Genomic DNA, 18,582 nt, shown 5'->3' with positions numbered 1-18,582 from the left:
TCTTTTCAACAATAATCACATCTTCCAACGTATCACCATGTATCAGCATCTTATTAGCGATTGCCATCGTCCTTAAGTAATCTAAAACAGATTTTCCCACCTTCATTTGTAAAGTTTCAAATTCACCACGAAGTGCTTGGAGCTGCATCTGTTTGGCCATTACATTCCCTTGATTCTTTTTCTTCATAGAATTCCAAATTTGCTTACTAGTATTTTTCTTGAGAATAATTTGCAGAATTGAGCGATCAACGGCTTGGAATTCGTAATTCTTTGCCTTAAGATCTTTCAATTTCAGCCGTTCTTGCTCTGTCTTTTGCCCATCTATTAGCACAACACCTGTTGTTGGTTTTGCTACTCCAGTATCAATAACTGTTCAGTATTCTTCGGACCTCAAGAAGTTTTCCACGAGCATGCTCCAATGGTCATAGTGACCATCAAAGCATAGAATTGCAGGCTGTACGAAATTCTCAGAATCCATGAAATTAACCACACAAGTGCAAATAAATAAGTTGATGCTTTAAAGCACCTCTTCACGTGTTTTACATTCTTGTATTTTTCAACCCCGCACTAATACTAATGATAATAAATGGACACTCAACAAAGAAAGATTACTACAAGCAAAGAAAGTTACCGCATTCTTTAAATGGACTAAAAAATGGACAAAAGCCAATAAAAAATGAGAAAACTGAATGCAATAAAAATCTTACAGAATGGGCTATTTAGAACCCATTTGACCCCATTTTTTCAAATTAAAATGGATGAAATAATATTTTTTTTAAAAATTGTTGAAAAAGAAGGAAAAAATTTCGATTTACGTGTAATATTATTTTATGGAAGATTGTATAATTAAAAATAGAAGAGAAAAAATGAAATTTAATATAATGGGGGCCAAACGGGGACTTATAGACATAGAGCTCGACTAAATATACAAAAAAAAAAAAAAAAAATCTGCTAACAACCCAATAGAGTAAGATTATCCTAAAGATTTGGTAGAAAATAGCTAATTCTAGAATGACTAGATAAAAGCTTTATTCATGAAAATAATTAATAGTAAATTTCAAACAGTACTACAATGTAGGCGTTGAATGATTCTTATGATGGTTGCCCATAATGTATAAACATTTCGTAATTATTTCTTATTTTCAAAGACTCGAAAGTTTGAAGTATATCAAAATGCTCGGATGTTAAACTAATTGACTTCAATTTATGTGGCAACGAGCTTGGTGGCTCGCCAAGCTCGGATGTCTAATATATATTGTTTAAAAAGTCAATTTGAATTTTCAAATAACATTAATGTCGAAAAAGTGCGTAAAGCATATGTTAGACAGTCAACAAGCGGAGACTAACGAACCTGTAATGATTCATTGATTTTTTGACGGTTATTTCATTATTCCAATTGTCATTTTTGACTTCTTCACTCACAAGTGGAGCATACTTTTCTATAATAAAAAAATCAATTCTCATAGTCAATACCCTTAGTTTCCCCTTTTTGTTGATTGGATTATTATCAAATACTAATATCATCAAAAGTAGAGGAATTGTTGCCCAACCTTAACTTGAAGTTTGCTGGGCTTGGAAAACTAGTTGAGCATTTCGGTCAAGAATAAAAAATTTCATGATTGATCGATCAAGATTTTGGAAAATCGGGTACAGTTCATGTTGTGATTGGTGTTATCTGGATCTAGTTTTCCAATTGGAGCTGTTTACTTCGCTAATTCTCAACCTGATTGGTACGTTTATTTAAACATTTTTGCTTCTTGCCTGTTTTGAATCTGTTTTATTTTGTGAATTTGTTCGGTTTTCAGTTCTGGTTGTTGTCACTCTATTTTAGATTTTTTTTCTAGGCTTTTATTTCTTTTACTCTTTCCTTTTATCTTGGAAACTGGGCAAAGTATGGAATATACGTAGTACAAATTTCATCAACTTAGGTTGAGTTAAATGTTTCAATGGTCATTGAACTTATGTCTATATCTTTGATTGGTCACTAAAAAAATGTCAAGTTTTGGTCGTTGAACTTAGGTCAATGTCTTTGATTGCTGACTAAACTTAGGTCCATGTCTTAGATTGCTCACTGAAATTTAAAATGTCGAGTTTTGGCCACTGAATTTTGGAATATTTCATACGCTACTCACTAACATAACTGTTGAACTTTGAAAAATATCGAATTTACAACGAGTAATGTACAGTATTTTTCAAAGTTCAGTAAGTAACATAAAATATTTTTCAAAGTTCAATGACTAAAACTCGACATTTTAAACTTCAATGAGCAATCGAAGACATAGACTTAAGTTTAGTGACGAAAACTCGACATTTTAAATTTTAGTGACCAATCAAAGATATGAACCTAAGTTCAGTAACCCTTGGAACAATTAACTCATTTAGGTTTGTTTATTGACTAGTTATTTCTTGCTTTTTGCTTTTTTTAAATAAACCGTTTTTCCTCTTATGGTCTTCTAGGGAGGCGTTTGGTTTGCCGTTTTTTGTTTTTAGTTTTCGAAAATGTCCAAGATGCATTTCGTCACTCGTTTTCGAGAATACATTTCCGAAAATAAGGAAAAATTTATAATTGAAAACTCAATTTTTTTTTTTCGTTTTGAGTATTTTCAGTTAAAAAACTCAAAATGAGGAAAACGCTCACACACCATTTTCTTCTTCTTCTTCTTCTTCTTCTTCTTTCTTTCTTTTTTTTTTTTTTTTTGATGCTCAGCGATACTTTTAAAATAGTAAATTTACCAAGTTTAAAATATATATTATATGGTAATATATTAACATAAAATTATTATATTTTACTAAATAATCAAATTAATTGAATAAATGTCACAAAACAATTTCTAAACATTTATTATTTATTATTTTATTTTTATAGTAAAAAAAATATATCAAATTCACTAAGTTTAAATATATATTATCTGGTAATATATTAGCATAAAATTATTATATTTTACTAAATAATCAAATTAATTGAATAAATATCATAAAACAATTTCAAAACATTTATTATCTATTATTTTCTTTTTGTAGCAAGAAAAAATAGTAAATTCATCAAGTTTAAAATATATATTATTTGGTAATATATTAACATAAAATTATTATGTTTTACTAAATAATCATTTAATTGAATAAATGTCATAAAATAATTTCTAAAAATTTTCAACCAAACGTCTTTTCTAGTTTTTTGTTCTGAGAAACCGTTTCAAAATGACAAACCAAATACATTTTCTATAATTCGAAAATAGTATCTCAAAATGGGAAAATTGCAGCCAAGGTATCAAACATTTCGTTTATTAGTAGACTTTGCCCAAACCTTTCATTTGTGCAACCGTAAGTACCAAACCTTTTAAAAATTTGCAGCTCAAGTCTAAATTGACAGTTTCCGTTAGTTTGACCCCAAAAACTATTAGTTGACCCCAGAAATTAAAAAATTAATAATTTGACCACATAAGACAAGGGTATTTTGGATAAAACATATTTTTCCTATCCCATCTCCTTCTTCTCCAAATCAAAACCACTCCACCCAACCACCACATTCACCGCCGACAGCCACCAGTATCCATAGGTTTTCCCAACATCATGCTCAGTCACTGTGTGGCAAATCTGTTTCCTTATTTGATGTCAAATTAGTTAGTCTTAAATGTTATTTAACAGGCAAATGAGGCAATGAAGTCCAGATTCCACATGCCAACTTAGGCTTCCAAAACTTACATTGCTGGTAAGTTTCATCCCGTTGCAAATCGCAATAGTTGACTGTGTGATTGAGACCCTAATTTGGCTATCTTTTAATATTATTGTAATTTTTAAATGGTGAATCGAAACATGGAGCAGCAACTACAAAACTTCCATTGTGGATTACCACAAAAGCTGCACTGAGTGTTCCTATAATATTTGCTTAAATTGTTTGGAATTATGTCAAGGGAGCCTTTGCGGAGGAGTTAAGCTTAAAGTTGCAAGAAAAGGAAAACTCGTCTAATGATGAACTGCTGTTAAAGATAAACAATAACATTGAAAGTGATGTGTGAGTTTTGTGGAGCTAAAGGTTTTCAGAGAAATGGGTGGTGGTGATGCCGGTGGGTAGTGGTGGCTGTCGGCGGTGAATGTGGTGGTTGGGTGGAGTGGTTTTGATTTGGGGAAGATGAAGAGACGCAAATGAATTGTGGTTTTATTTTTTTATTTTTTGATTTAATAGGAAAAACACGTTTTATCCAAAATACCCCCTGTCTTATGTGGTGAAATTATTAAATTTTTAATTTTTGGGGTCAATTGACAGTTTTTGGAGTCAAACTAACGGAAACTATCAATTTAGACTTGCTGCAGAAATATAAACCAAATGCACAGTAAGGCACCATTTGATTAGGTATTGTTTTCCATGGGAGTTGGAAAATCCACTTTGGAGGATGTTTGTCTTTTTTTTTTTGTCATGGAATTGCCTTTCTTTCTTTTCTTGGAAACCCTTTTTTTTCTTGCTTTTGCTGGTATTAGAATTCTCACCAATATAATTCCAGGTTACTTGTTGCAGTTTTTTTTTTTTGGTTGACAATGGGAACAAATTCTAAGAATTATTGTAAGTAAATATTTTTTTTAATTGATAATTTCCATATAAAACAAAGCCAAACTAATATGAAGAGATAAATGATTTTTTTTTAATTTTTTTACAATGGAAACAAATTTTATTCCAAATACCAGTAAATTATATCCATTTAATTGACAATTTTCATATAAAACAAAGTCAAACGGACATAAAAAACACTTTAATTTAAACATTTTTCACGTGAAAAATTATATCAATCAAACACAATAATTTACAATTTCCAGGAAAACAATTTTCCATCAATTCAATTCCCTGAAATTCGTTTTCTTTCCATCCAAATTTCACCTTTGTACTCAAATGGACCCTAAATGATTTCGATTGCTTTCCAGATCTCATTAGGCCTAGTCTTCTTTAACAGTTCATTGCCGATTTTTTTCGTCATTTTAATATCAAGCTGGAATTTTTTTATGTTTTTAATTCTGTTTTTCTTTTTTGGATGAAATAAAGTTTTTTAATTTTTGCCATCTTGAACTTAACTTTCTGAGGTTGCAGTTTTAGAATCTATCCCGAACTTTCTTAAAATTCTCCGTCTTCTGCTCTTTAGTCCAAGATGAGTTGACCATCAACCTGCTAATAACTTCATCCGGGATTTGCCTCGGGCATAGTCCAGTGGTGCAAAGGGCAAGAGTGACGTTATCTCACGTCTTGCTGACAATCGCAGTGTGGGGGTTCGATTTCTGAGATATGAAATTGGACTCATTATAAGCGCTGTGTACAAACAACTCTTGTTTCTTGATCTGTTGGGGCATATCCCGCGATTTACCTCCCTCTCACGGAGCTCTAGGGACGGAGTCGTGGAGCCCTCAAGGTTGGGGTTCAACCTTTTTTTTTTTACTTCATCCGGGATTTGTTTCTTGAATTGATTCATGACAAAAAAAATCTTTGCCTAGTTTATTTCCTTCTTTCCTTTTGACGCCCAGTTGGAATTTATTTATTTCCAAGTGTTATTGATTTAGATTGGCTTGTAATTATCTTCACTGAACTTGTACAAAGGCAGTGCCGAATTAATTTCACAAGAAATGTAGTAGCTCTGGGTCAATAATTTTATTTATTGAATCTATTAATCGATAGACATTATCATACTCGAATGCCTAACCTATCTGTTCTTTTATGGTGGACTTGTAGACATCAATGGAAAAATCATCTCTCTGTGGATATGATCCTAGCTTCATTAAGTTGTTGAACCTTTGGGACTTCCATGACACCTCATCTTGTCTTTTGTTGTTGCCCATTTCTGTTTGGCCGAAGAGTTTAGCCTTCCCTTCCCTGCAGCTGTTCACGTTTCAATGTCCTATTGCAATTTTAGGGAATGGATTGGGCACTTTTATGTTTCACCAAGAAAGTCACGAAAATCAGAGCTAATCTTTTGCCTCTTCCTCTTGATGATCTTCACTCAACCTTAATTGGATACTTAGCCTCTAGATATTTGTCTTGCTTATATTTTCCGGTTATAATGACAATCGTGTTACAGTTTTCACTTTTCTTAAGAAAGACAATTACTAACCTGAAGGCTGAAATAATTTGAGCGTTTATAATTCCAAAGGTTCCATGAACTAGCATGCCGTTCGCTGCAGGTTGTTTCTTGGTTTTCTTGGCATTTGGTGGCAAGTTTTGTAGGAAACGTGCTTTGGTTTGTATGTTAAGATCAGAATGGCTTCAGCATGTGTAGTTCCTTCATCTTGTGTTATAGAATCTAGTAGAAATACCGTCAGTCTTGGTAGGCTTCCAAATGAGATGAATGACATGAAAATTAGGGATGACAAGGTAGATAATTTGGTCTTTACGTTTTGATTACTATTTCGTTGAGCTCTTATTTCATTGTAGACTTGCAGCCTTGTGCCAGATGGTCATGGTTCCTATTATTATTATTTTGTGATAGGCGACATGGAACCAGCTGTTGTCAATGGTAATGGAACAGAAAAAAGTCACATAATTGTTACAACTATTGGTGGTAAAAAGGGCCAGCCGAAGCAGGTGATTTTTGGATCCTATCTCCATTTAGGTTTGGTAGACTTGTTCTTCTATTCTGTCATAATTTCGCCTTGTACTGTTCTAGACTATCAGCTACATGGCAGAACGTGTTGTGGGACAGGGATCTTTCGGAGTAGTGTTTCAGGTAGCTGCTGGTAATTTTGTACAAAGTCCTGGTGTTTTAGTAAGAGATTACTCCTCTTTGCTGCTTGAATAATTTATGGTCAGGCATTTTTAAGATCTTCTATGAATATGCTCTTGCAGGTAAAATGTCTGGAGACAGGTGAAACTGTTGCAATCAAACAGGTTCTTCAAGATAAGAAAGACAAGAACTGCGGGCTGCAAACCATGCGAATTCTAGACCACCTAATGTGGTGTCTTTGAAGCATTGTTTCTTTTCAACTACGGAAAAGGATGAGCTTTACCTTAACTTGGTATTGTAGTATGTTCCTGAATCCATTCATCGGGTGATTAGACGTTACAACAAGATGAGCCAAAGGATGCAAATGATATATGTGAAACTCTATGCTTATCAGGCAAGTTTTTTACTTGCACTTTTGTTTTCTTTTTCTTGTTATTTTGGTCTAATACTTAGTTACCACTGATTTTTCCTTACATATTTTTAGAGCACTGGCTTATATCCATGGCAGTATTGGAGTATGATACAGAGACATTAAACCTCAAAATTTATTGGTAGGTTTTTGAGGCACACATGTTTTGGCAAAACTATAATGACGTGCAAAATTCAGCTTTCTGCATTATTTTAAGTTTGTTAACTTCCAAGTTTTTCATGTGATTCACAGGTTAATCCGCACACTCATCAGGTGAAACTATGGGACTTTGGAAGTGCTAAAGTACTGGTATATAATTTTTTTCCTGCTGTATCGGATGCCTTTCTTTCGCCTTGTGCTCGTCTTACTTCTTTTATGGCTTAAATTATAGGTAAAAGGAGAAGCGAACATTTCTTATATAAGTTCTAGGTACGATCGAGCTCCTGAGTTTATAATTGGCGCGACATATTACAGTACTGCCATAGATATCTGGTCTGCTGGATGTGTTCTGGCCGAATTATTGCTAGGAGCCTAGGATGGGTAAGAGAACTTGTGTTTTTTGTTTTTTATTTTATTTATTTTTTTAAGAAAGTTGTTATGCTCATGTACTGAAGGTTAGAGTTTCGACTTTCTTGAAAATTGCAGCCCCTCTTTCCTGGTGAAAGCGGAGTGGATCAGCTTGTTGAAATTAAGGTAATCAGGATTAGAAGAATCCTTCAATTTTTATTAAAATTTATTTTCTATTAATGCATTCCTTCTTATCAGCTTACTTTAGAAATGCTTATTTCCATGTAGGCCTTGGACACCCCAATAAGGGAGGAGATCAAATGTATGAACCCCAACTACACTGAGTTTAAATTCCCTCAAATTAAAGCGCATCCATTGCACAAGGTAGCAAGGATACTATGTGCTTCATTTTGATGTGGTCATATTTTACTTTGTGTAATTTGACTCTATCATCTTCTTCAGATATTTCACAAGCACATGCCTGTAGAAGCTGTTGGTCTTGTATCAAGGGTACTGCAATCAAGTCTACGATGCACGGCTGTGAATATCAGCAGGGGCGGACCCACATGGGGTCATGTGGGGTCATTTTTTTTCCATTTTTTTTTTTAAATTTTCTGCTACTGAAACGGTTATTTGGGTTTGGGGTTCCAAATTCCAATTAATTATCCACTCCAATTCATTAATTCTATGAATTTATTTTCGTTAATGATACGTTGTTCGAAAAAAATTTCATTTTTGACCCCACAGTCAAAAGTCTCTGGGTCCGCCCCTGAATATCAGAAATTTCGATGAACTGATAGTAGAAAATTTTCAATTCATGACATTTCTTCATTTTTCTCCAAATTCTTCACTATAAACAAATTGTGGGTTCCACGCGATGATTTTGGCTCTTAGATAGTTTCAAAAAGCAGTTTTTAAGCATGACCAAACACACTTCTCATCCTTCCGAACTTTCTGTAATTTCCAAGTCCATATATCCTGGAAGGCAATGTTTGGACAGTAAGGCCTTTCTAGTGTTATATTGTGCCTATCAAGGGCTTTTTGTGTCATCAAATTTATTGGAATTTCATAGTCACTGGTAGAAATTCACTACTGTTTATATGTCTAATGCACCAAGAATAAGATTCTACAATACTCTTTCTTACAGCCACCACCTATTATGTCAAGAACCTCAAGAATACACAAAGTATTAACCAAAGAATATCACTGTATATTACAGACTCCAAATCAAAAGGTTTGACACAAAATTTCATCGAATCATGGGCTCAGAATACTCATTGTACCCTTCTGTACACTGATAAAGATTACCCAAGAGGAAACCCCAAGAAATCCCACAATAAAAGGATCGAATGTGGTTGCTTCAACAAGACCGAATAGGAAACCCTAGATCGTATAACAACACTTTCTCTTCTCACGAGGAATCACTCAGATTCACATTATTCACACAGAAAATATAGCCCTCAAATCACATAAGATCACTCAAGGAACTTGAAGGAGACGAAGGAGAAAACAAACAGAAAAGGCTAGGGTTTTTCAGAGAGTTCTAAGGACGGTTCGACTGAATAAGGCTCAGTCAAGAGTCACACAAAAGGCGTGACATTTAATAACCATCCAAGCATTGATTTGAGATGAGGGATCTAACGGTCTTGGAGCAACACACGTAATCCTCAGGTTTGGGCTCGGGTTCTTAGGCTCACCAAGTGTGTTATCGAGCAATGGAGTGTAGTATCTTAAACAATTTAGGCCTGAACCCGTTTTCATCATAGCCCAGTATTTGAGTTATAATTCCATAATTGGCATCACAACTCAAACACTCTCCACCTTGATGCCAATGACTCAAACAGGACTCATCACTTAGAAACATTAACAGCTCACGTCCCTTAGATCACTGCATCAAGATGAACAATACTCCACCTGCAATTCACATAGAATTACCCAGTATCAATTTTCAGAATTTTCAAACAAGATTTAAACTTGTTAAGGGAGAGTACCTTAGTTCCCATGTCAGCTGGATTGAATTCAGTATGTATTTTTTCAAGTACTACTGAATTATTATGAATTACATCACAAATGAAATGCATTCTAATATCTATATGTTTTGTCCTTTCATGAAAAACAGGGTTTTACCATAGATGAATAGCACTTTGACTATCTGAATATACAACTACTGGTTTGGAAAGAACATTTAATTGACACAATAAACCTTTAAGCCATAAAGCTTTTTTTATGGCTTCAGTTGCAGCCACATATTCTGCTTCAGTGGTAGACAGTGCAACAATTGATTGTAATTGTGATTTCCAACTCACACAAGCGCCACACAAAGTAAACATGTAAGATATGGTTGATTTCCTATTGTCCCTGTCCCCCGCATAATCAGAATCAACAAAACCCTTTAACACAATACCTTCTTTACAGGAATTAAAGCATAAACCTAAGTTAGATGTTCCTTTTATATACCTAAGTAACCATTTTAAGTCTGTCCAATGTTCAGGGCCAATATTGGCCATAAATCTACTTAGGTTACTAATAGCATAGGCTACATCAGGTCTGGTACACACCATAGTGTACATAACAGACCCCACAACATTAGCATAGGGGACCTTTTACATGTATTTCACATCAGATTCATCAACAGGACATTGATCTTTACTCAATTTAAAATGACTTGCAAGTGGTAAAGTGACAGTTTTTTATTCATGCATAGAAAATTTAGATAAAACTTTTTCCACATAGGCTGATTGTGATAGAAAAAGGAACTGTTTGAACCTATTTCTCTTAATATCCATACCTAAAATTCTTTTAGCATGTCCTAAGTCTTTCATTTCAAATTCAGAGCATAAAGATCTCCTAATTTCATTAATATCACTAAGATGCTGTCCAATTAACAACATATCATCCACATAAAGGAGCAGGTAAACAATCACAGATTCACTTTTATCCTTTTTAAAATATAGACAATGATCAAAAGAACTTCTAAGAAAGCCTACAGATGACACAAAGTTATTAAAACGTTTATACCATTGTCTAGGTGATTGTTTAAGTCCATACAATGATCTTTTTAACAAGCACACATGCTCATGGTTCTTATTATCAACATATCCAGGTGGTTGACTCATATAGATAATTTCATCTAAGTCTCCATGCAAGAAGATAGTTTTTACATCCATTTGTTCAAGTTCAAGATCATAATGTGCAACTAATGCAAGCATAACACGTATGGTAGTATATTTAACTACAGGTGAGAAAATTTCATTATAATCAATACCTGGTTTCTGTGTAAACCCTTTTGCCACTAATTTGGCCTTAAATCTAATGGGCTGATTTACTGTATTTCCTTCCTTAATTGTATAAATCCACTTATAATCAACTATGGATTTATCTTTAGGTTTAGGAACCAAAATCCAGGTTTCATTTTTCCTTAAAGAGTTCATTTCCTCTTCCATAGCCAATTGCGAGTCTTTTGAAGACTGACAACTCACAGTCTCCTCATATGTTTTTGGTTCCTTAAAGGCCAGATCTTGATAAGACAGTAAAGCTATAGATAGGTAATCTTTCATTCTAATGGGTTCCCTTATTTCTCTTCTAACCCTATCTCTGGCTAACTGATAACCTTCTAATGAAGTTTCTTCTTCACCAACTTCTTGAACTTCATTTTCACCTTCTATATTTTCATCAGAAACTTCCCCAGTTTCTTCCTGAACATCATCAGTATGTCAGGGGATGATAAAGGCTCCACCTGCAGCCTAATCATCTTATCTTTATCTTTCCCACGATCAGTTTCTTGATGTTTATTAGTTATGCAAGGCATATCACACTCATTAAAAATCACATTTCTACTAGTGATCATTCTAAATCCCTTCACACTTCTATCCCACAATCTATAGCCTTTTACACCGTCAGGATACCCCATAAAAACAGAGTTTATAGATCTAGGTACAAGCTTCCCAACACTTTGATGGGAAAAGGCTGCACAGCCAAAGGTTCTAAGGTGGGCATAATCTCGAATTTTTCCAGACCACACTTCTTCAAGGGTTTTACCATCTAAGGCACTAGAAGGGATTCTATTTATGATATATACTGCTGTTATAGCAGCTTCACCCTCACAACACTTTTGGAACACTAGAACTAATCATCATGCATCTAATCTTGTCTAGAATTGTCCTATTCATCCTCTCAGCAACTTCATTTTGTTGAGGTGTATAAGGAATAGTCTTATTTCTTAGGATTCCACTATTTCTGCATAGTTGATCAAAATTAGTGTTACAAAATTCTAGACCGTTCTCCGTCCTTAAAATCTTCATTTTCTTCCCAGTTTGATTTTCAATTAAGGTTTTTCAAATTTTAAATTTTTCAAAAGTACCAGACTTTTGTTTTAACAGAAAAATCCAAACCTTTCTTGAAAAATCATCAATCAGGGACAAAAAATATTTGTTTCCACCTTGAGTGATGGTAGATGAGGGCCCCCCATAAATCAGCATGTACATATTCCAAAATTGAAGTAGTCTCATGCTTTTCGGTATTAAAATGAAGTCTATGTTGCAGAATGAGATTTTTGATATATTATCTTTTCCAAAAACACCCTTTTTATTCAAGATGTGCAGACCTCTTTCACTCACATGAGCTAACCGTTGTGCCATTTTAAAGTGGCATCAACCTCAGCTGTTGAGGACTCAGCAATGTGACTTGAAAGAACTTCAGCTCTAGTGACATATATACCATTTCTTTTGGCACCCTTGAATATGACAAGTGAACATTTAATTGCTTTTAACAATCCATCACCAAATTCAGCTTGTAGGCCAATGTCATCTAGATTTCTCATTGAGATTAAATTTCTATTTAAATCAGGAACATATCTTTCTCTTTCTAGAGTAAATATATATCCATTGTCAAATTTTAAAGTCACACTATCAATTCCCTTAACTTTACATGTAGCACTGTTACCCATTACTACCTCACCACTATTTATTTCTTTAAAATTTTTTAGCCAAGTTCTTTTAGAAGTCATATGGAAGGTGCAGCCAGAGTCAAGGATCCACTCTTGACCCTAGTCATTACTCTAAAAAAAAATTACATTATTAAGGTTAGTAATAGGTTCTGTAACAACATAGACATCTACAGTTTTATCTTCTAGGGGCTCAACTACATTTCCCTCATCTACTTTCTTCTCTCTTTGTTCATTCTTTTTCTTATAGCAATCTTTAATGAAATGACCAGTTTTACCACATCCATAACACTTTCTATTTCCAGTCCTAGATTTTGACCTAGGTCTTCCTTTCCATTTCTTCTTGTTATTGTTATTTCCTTGATAACTCTGATTATCCTGACCATGATTTTGCCTATTAAGTGACCTCCCTCTAATAAATAAACTCTCAGGATGCCTTCCATATTTTTCAGTTTTAAGTTCCAGATCCTTGCTCCTTAAAGAGTTAATAACAATTTCAGGAGTCAATGAATCCCTGCCATATTTAATGGCACTTTTGACATCGTTATACATTTCAGGTAATGAATTTAGAAGAATCACAGCCTTGTATTCATCAGACACTTTATCTCCCGCATTGGTAATATCTTGTACCAATTTATTAAAGATGTCAAAGTTATCTTCTAAGTCTTTAGTCATGTCAATCTTAAAACTAAAGAATCTTTCTAAGAGAAACAGTTTATTTGGTAGGGACTTAACTAAATAAAGTTCTTCTAGTTTTTCCCACAAATCTCTAGCACTACCATGTTTCCCAACTTTTCTCAAATCTTGATCAGATAAATGCAATATGATAGAGGTATAGGCAAGTTCATCACATTTAGTTTTCTGTGCTTCAGTCATAGTATCAGGAAAATCGCCAGTTATAGCTTTTACAACTTTCTGTTGAACAAGAACTCCTTTCATTTTTTGTTGCCAAATGAGGAAATCCCATTTTCCATTAAAAACCCCAAGTTCAAACGTAGTTGTTGTCATTTGGAATTTTTAACCAACACAAGAAAATTTATTTTTGAAGTTTAGTGTTCAACAACAAAATAAAAGATGCAGAATCAATACCAAAAAAAAATATAAAGCACATTAAGTATTCACCGATATCAAGAAGTAACAGTAGATACAGTGCAATACACTTCAGGCCTTAAATGCCCAAGTTCACCAGGATTCCATGAAGATCATGTCCTCAAGTCAAGGCTCAACTTAGGACATCAAGATCAAGAAGCAGGAAATAATATTCCCAATGTATCACACAGACAATGGATAGGAAAGCAGTTTACCAAAAATTTTTAACTACGAACATATATTATAATGTACATGAAGATCTATTGAACTGTATATTAAATTTTCAGTAACAACATGCATATTATATATACAACAAAAATAGATTAAGTGTTATGATGAGTCAAGACTGCAAACCAAAGATAGTAGTCGAGCAAGGACTACTAGATAACCAAGAAGTCGAGAATTAATACTGGTCACCCGAGGATTGAGACTGAACACTGAGTTTACTCAATGAGTACGCCTGTAAGAATTCGAATTACACAACAAAGGTAACGTTAGTCGAATCTCAATGTAAACAAGTATGAACGAAAAAGAATATATCAGATCTTAAAAAAAAAAGAGAGAGAGAAAAGGAAACAGATCTAAGTTTTTTAGAGAAAATCGAAAAATCCAAATAATCGTTTAGATCTGACTGTGAAAATTATTTTCTCACAACCAGATCTCTGTCGAACGAAGCCCAATCTCCACCGATAGCTCTGATATCACTATTATGTCAAGAACCTCAAGAATACACAAAGTATTAACCAAAGAATATCACTGTATATTACAGACTCCAAATCAAAAGGTTTGACACAAGATTTCATCGAATCATGGGCTCAGAATACTCATTGTACCCTTCTGTATACTGGTAAAGATTACCCAAGAGGAAACCCCAAGAAACCCCACAATAAAAGGATCGAACGTGGTTGCTTCAACAAGACCGAATAGGAAACCCTAGATCGTATAACAACACTTTCTCTTCTCACGAGGAATCACTCAGATTCACATTATTCACACAGAAAATATAGCCCCCAAATCACATAAGATCACTCAAGGAACTTGAAGGAGACGAAGGAGAAAACAAACAGAAAAGGCTAGGGTTTTCCAGAGAGTTCTAAGGACGGTTCGAATGAATAAGGCTCAGTCAAGAGTCACGCAAAAGGCGTGACATTTAATAACCATCCAACCATTGATCTGAGATGAGGGATCTAACGGTCTTGGAGCAACACACGTAATCCTCAGGTTTGGGCTCGAGTTCTTGGGCTCACCAAGTGTGTTATCGGGCAATGAAGTGTAGCATTTTAAACAATTTAGGCCTGAACCCGTTTTCATCATAGTCCAGTATTTGAGTTATAATTCCATAATTGGCATCACAACTCAAACACCACCAACCCTAGGAGAAACAATACAGCTTACCCAGCCCCTCAGGGCACATCCAAGTTGGCAGAACAATCACATTGGGGGGCTCTGGAACCAAGCGTGGGGAGTTCAATTCCTGATTGAAGCAGCTAAGTGTTGTAATAACCAGAGGAAGGGTTGGAGCAGATTGGTGATATAATAACCATGGAGGAGGCTCCCTTTGGGGAAGGAGTAAAAGCCATGTGGGAACTTGGGAACCAACAAGGGCACAACCTGCGATTTACCTCCCTGAGCAGCTGAGGGGCCGGAGGTTCAGGGACGAGGATATAGTCTGGCGCAAGCTGGGACACCTCGTTAAAAAAAGAAAAAAAAAAAAACAATACAGCTTACCCTTGCCCCCAGGGCACATCTCCAAGTGGTAAAAAGGGAGGGTGGAGAAATTCAGCTTTGCTTGAGGCTACCGCGTCAAGGGTTCGAATTCTGAAATATGGATTTGACTCTTGGGTAAATGCAAGTGTACAAGCAGCCTTCCACCCTATATCCCTGGAGGCATAACTTGCGATTTACCTCCCTCACGATGTTCCATGGCAGGGGCGGTGGGGGACCCTTAAGGTTGGGGTTCAACCTTTAACAATACAGCTTACCCTCTCTGTACTTCAGAACACATGCTTTGGGTGGGTTTATGTGTAGCTGGCAAGGGCATTTTTACAAGACCGTAACAATGTCATATTATTTTCGCAATCTGTAAAATTCTCATTTTTGGTTTTGCTTATTCCAGCGCAGCTGGAAGCACTGATACACCCTTCCTTTGATGGGTTGCGGGATCCAAATGTTCGTCTACCGAATGGACGTTTTCTTCCTCCATTAATCAATTTTAAACCACATGGTAAGAAGCATTAAGCACTCATTCTCATGACTTTCTTGTGCTATTCTATCTTAAATGTCTCTGGTAGTGATTTTGTCTTTACTGTTTCTTCTGCTAATGTTGCTTAGAGCTCAAGGGGGTGCCAGTCAAGTTGCTGGAGAAGTTGATACCCAAGCACGGACGGAAGCAATATCCATTTCTTGCTCTCTAATGTGCTTTCTGGTCTTCAAGTTCTGTCTGCAGATAGTTGCTACTAACCAGGGAATACGAGTTTGCTATTGTCCAGTTCAAGTAATTTCGTTTCTTCTTCAGTTTGAAATGTCTTGTATTTATTTTATTTGACTAACTTTGATTCTGACGACAACTGTTATATATGGGCTTATGAATATTACATAGACATACCTTGCATTTTAAAAATATAGAAATTTCTTCCATAGTTTGTTTTTCTCAAATGATTCTTTGGTTCCATTCAAAAATAAAAATGCGTTTTTATTTTATTTTTAACCTTCTATATTTGTATTACCTTTCTTCTCATCTCTTAAAAGTTATATATAGTTTTGCTATAAATATAGAAAAAGTTTGACAAGAGTTTTTACAGAAAAATACAGTTTTTCATTAGTTTTTGACACAACACACATAGGAAATGCACCATACAGATGCTGTCAACATAGCACCTATATCATTTCTGTTAATAATTTCTTCTACCTATGGAATTATTCAAAGTTATAGAGATATATGAAGTAAAATAAATTTTTATTCCTTTTTTTTGTGTGCGTATAATTGTTCATTTTTTAATCTGTTAAATTTAGAAAATATAGTTTATCATAATAGTAAAATTAGTGTTTTAAAAAGTGGAAAGCGTGACGAGACATGGAGGCCAAGCTTTAGACTAAGCGTGAAAAATCGTTTTTTTTTTTAATTATTATTTTAGAATTTTAAATCAATCTAAAAATCATTTAATAATTGAAGAAAAAATGTAGAAGTCTAAAAATAGCGGGCCTAGGCACAAAAAAATAAAATAAATAAGCAAAAAAAAAATTTTAAATGCTCAAAAAAGGTCCGAGACGGGTGCGTCTAGACGCGATGGCAAAACAGGGTTAATACTTAATAGTGAGGATTGTTTACTTTTTCTTTTTACTCTAAAAAAAAAAAAAAAAAACATTTTGAAAGTGATTATTTTATTAGAGCCGTGAACCAAAACAACTTTTTTAAATCTAAAGGGCAGATTTCTCATCTGATTTAGTGGATATCGAAAACAAGATGGGAAAAAATCGCATGTATTAAGTATTGACAATTCAAAAATCAAGTTTTAAGCTTAAAAATGCAAAAATAAGATATTAGCTTATTAATTAAATATAATAAGGTCACAATTATATAATTAATGATCACATGTACATAATTATAGATTACAACTTATTTACTGGTCACATATTATCAAATTAATTAATCACAGATTATTTCGAAGTCACAAATCAAAACTTTTATAAGTCACAAATTATTTCGATGTTACAAATCAAACATTTTATAGCTTACAATTTATTTCATTGGTCACAAATAAAAAAAAATACAAGTTACAATTTATCTATCGGTCGCATATTTTCAAATTTGTTGGTCACAAATTATTTTTCAGTAACAAATTAACGAATTTTAAGGTCACGGTTTAATATTTGGTCACGAATAACCACATAATTGGTCACATAAATCAAATAGCAAGTCACATACCAACACCGCCACTTGCAACCACCCTCACCCTGTTATCGTCGTCAGCATCACAACACCATCATCGTCGCACCATTGCCACACCATTACCATCGCCATAGTCAATTGTTACCACCACCATTGACTGCATCGCTACCACGTCACCATCATCGCCAGCAACTCCACCACCACATACATCACCATTGCATCCTACTCCAACAACTGAACACATCACCACCACTACCACGACCACAAACATCACCACCTCACCACTATCACCACCACGACCAACTAGATCATCCAACCACTGCAACCAAACATCATAACCACCACCACTACCCTCCCCAACTAGAAAGACCGCCACAATTTGCAGATCACCACCAACTACCCCCAAAACTCTAGATTTTCATCACCACCACCTTACCGCCAGTACCCAAAAATAACCCCACAACAGATCGGAGTGCCATAGTAGCGACGATACCCATAAACAACCGCTTTACCACAAACACCCAGAAACACCACATCACCACTGCTGCTTCGACGACTGGAGCGCGGACACATATCAGAGAGAAGAAGCACATATCCACATTTTCGCCATCCCCAAAACCACATCCACATCACATTAGTGAATGAAGGAGTGAGGGCGAGGAGATGATGGAGATGTTCAATCGAAGGGGTGATTCGACGTCCATGCGTTACACCGGTGAATGAATAGGTAAAGGCAATGGAGATGATGGAGATGATCAATCGAAGGGGTGATTCGGTGTCTGTGAATGAAGGGGTGATTTACACAGCGCTGACGGGCTGAAAAATTAGTTGGTGCCGAAGATTGGAATTGGCATCGCCCATCGGGTTCTCAGATGGCCTGCCCAACTCGTTCGTCGTTGGTTGCTGAAATTTGAATATGTCACCAGAGTGAAGAGAGAGAAGGGATAGAAAAGAAGATAGAAATGAGAGAGAGGTAGATAGAAGAGGGAAAAGAAAAATTATTTAGAGTTTGTATTATATTGATACCTGATTTATGATTAATGAAACC

At 35.0% G+C, this 18,582-nt stretch overlaps 1 pseudogene; it reads left to right on the top strand.

Moving 5' to 3' along the window:
• The first annotated feature begins 6,621 nt into the window (after positions 1-6,621).
• Positions 6,622-16,298, top strand: LOC111394425 (annotated as a pseudogene).
• The last annotated feature ends 2,284 nt before the right edge of the window (positions 16,299-18,582 follow it).

This window comes from Olea europaea, chromosome 1 (genome assembly GCF_002742605.1).
Source record: "Olea europaea var. sylvestris chromosome 1, O_europaea_v1, whole genome shotgun sequence".
Taxonomy (NCBI): domain Eukaryota; kingdom Viridiplantae; phylum Streptophyta; class Magnoliopsida; order Lamiales; family Oleaceae; genus Olea; species Olea europaea.
This window is presented reverse-complemented; position numbering and strand designations above follow the sequence as displayed.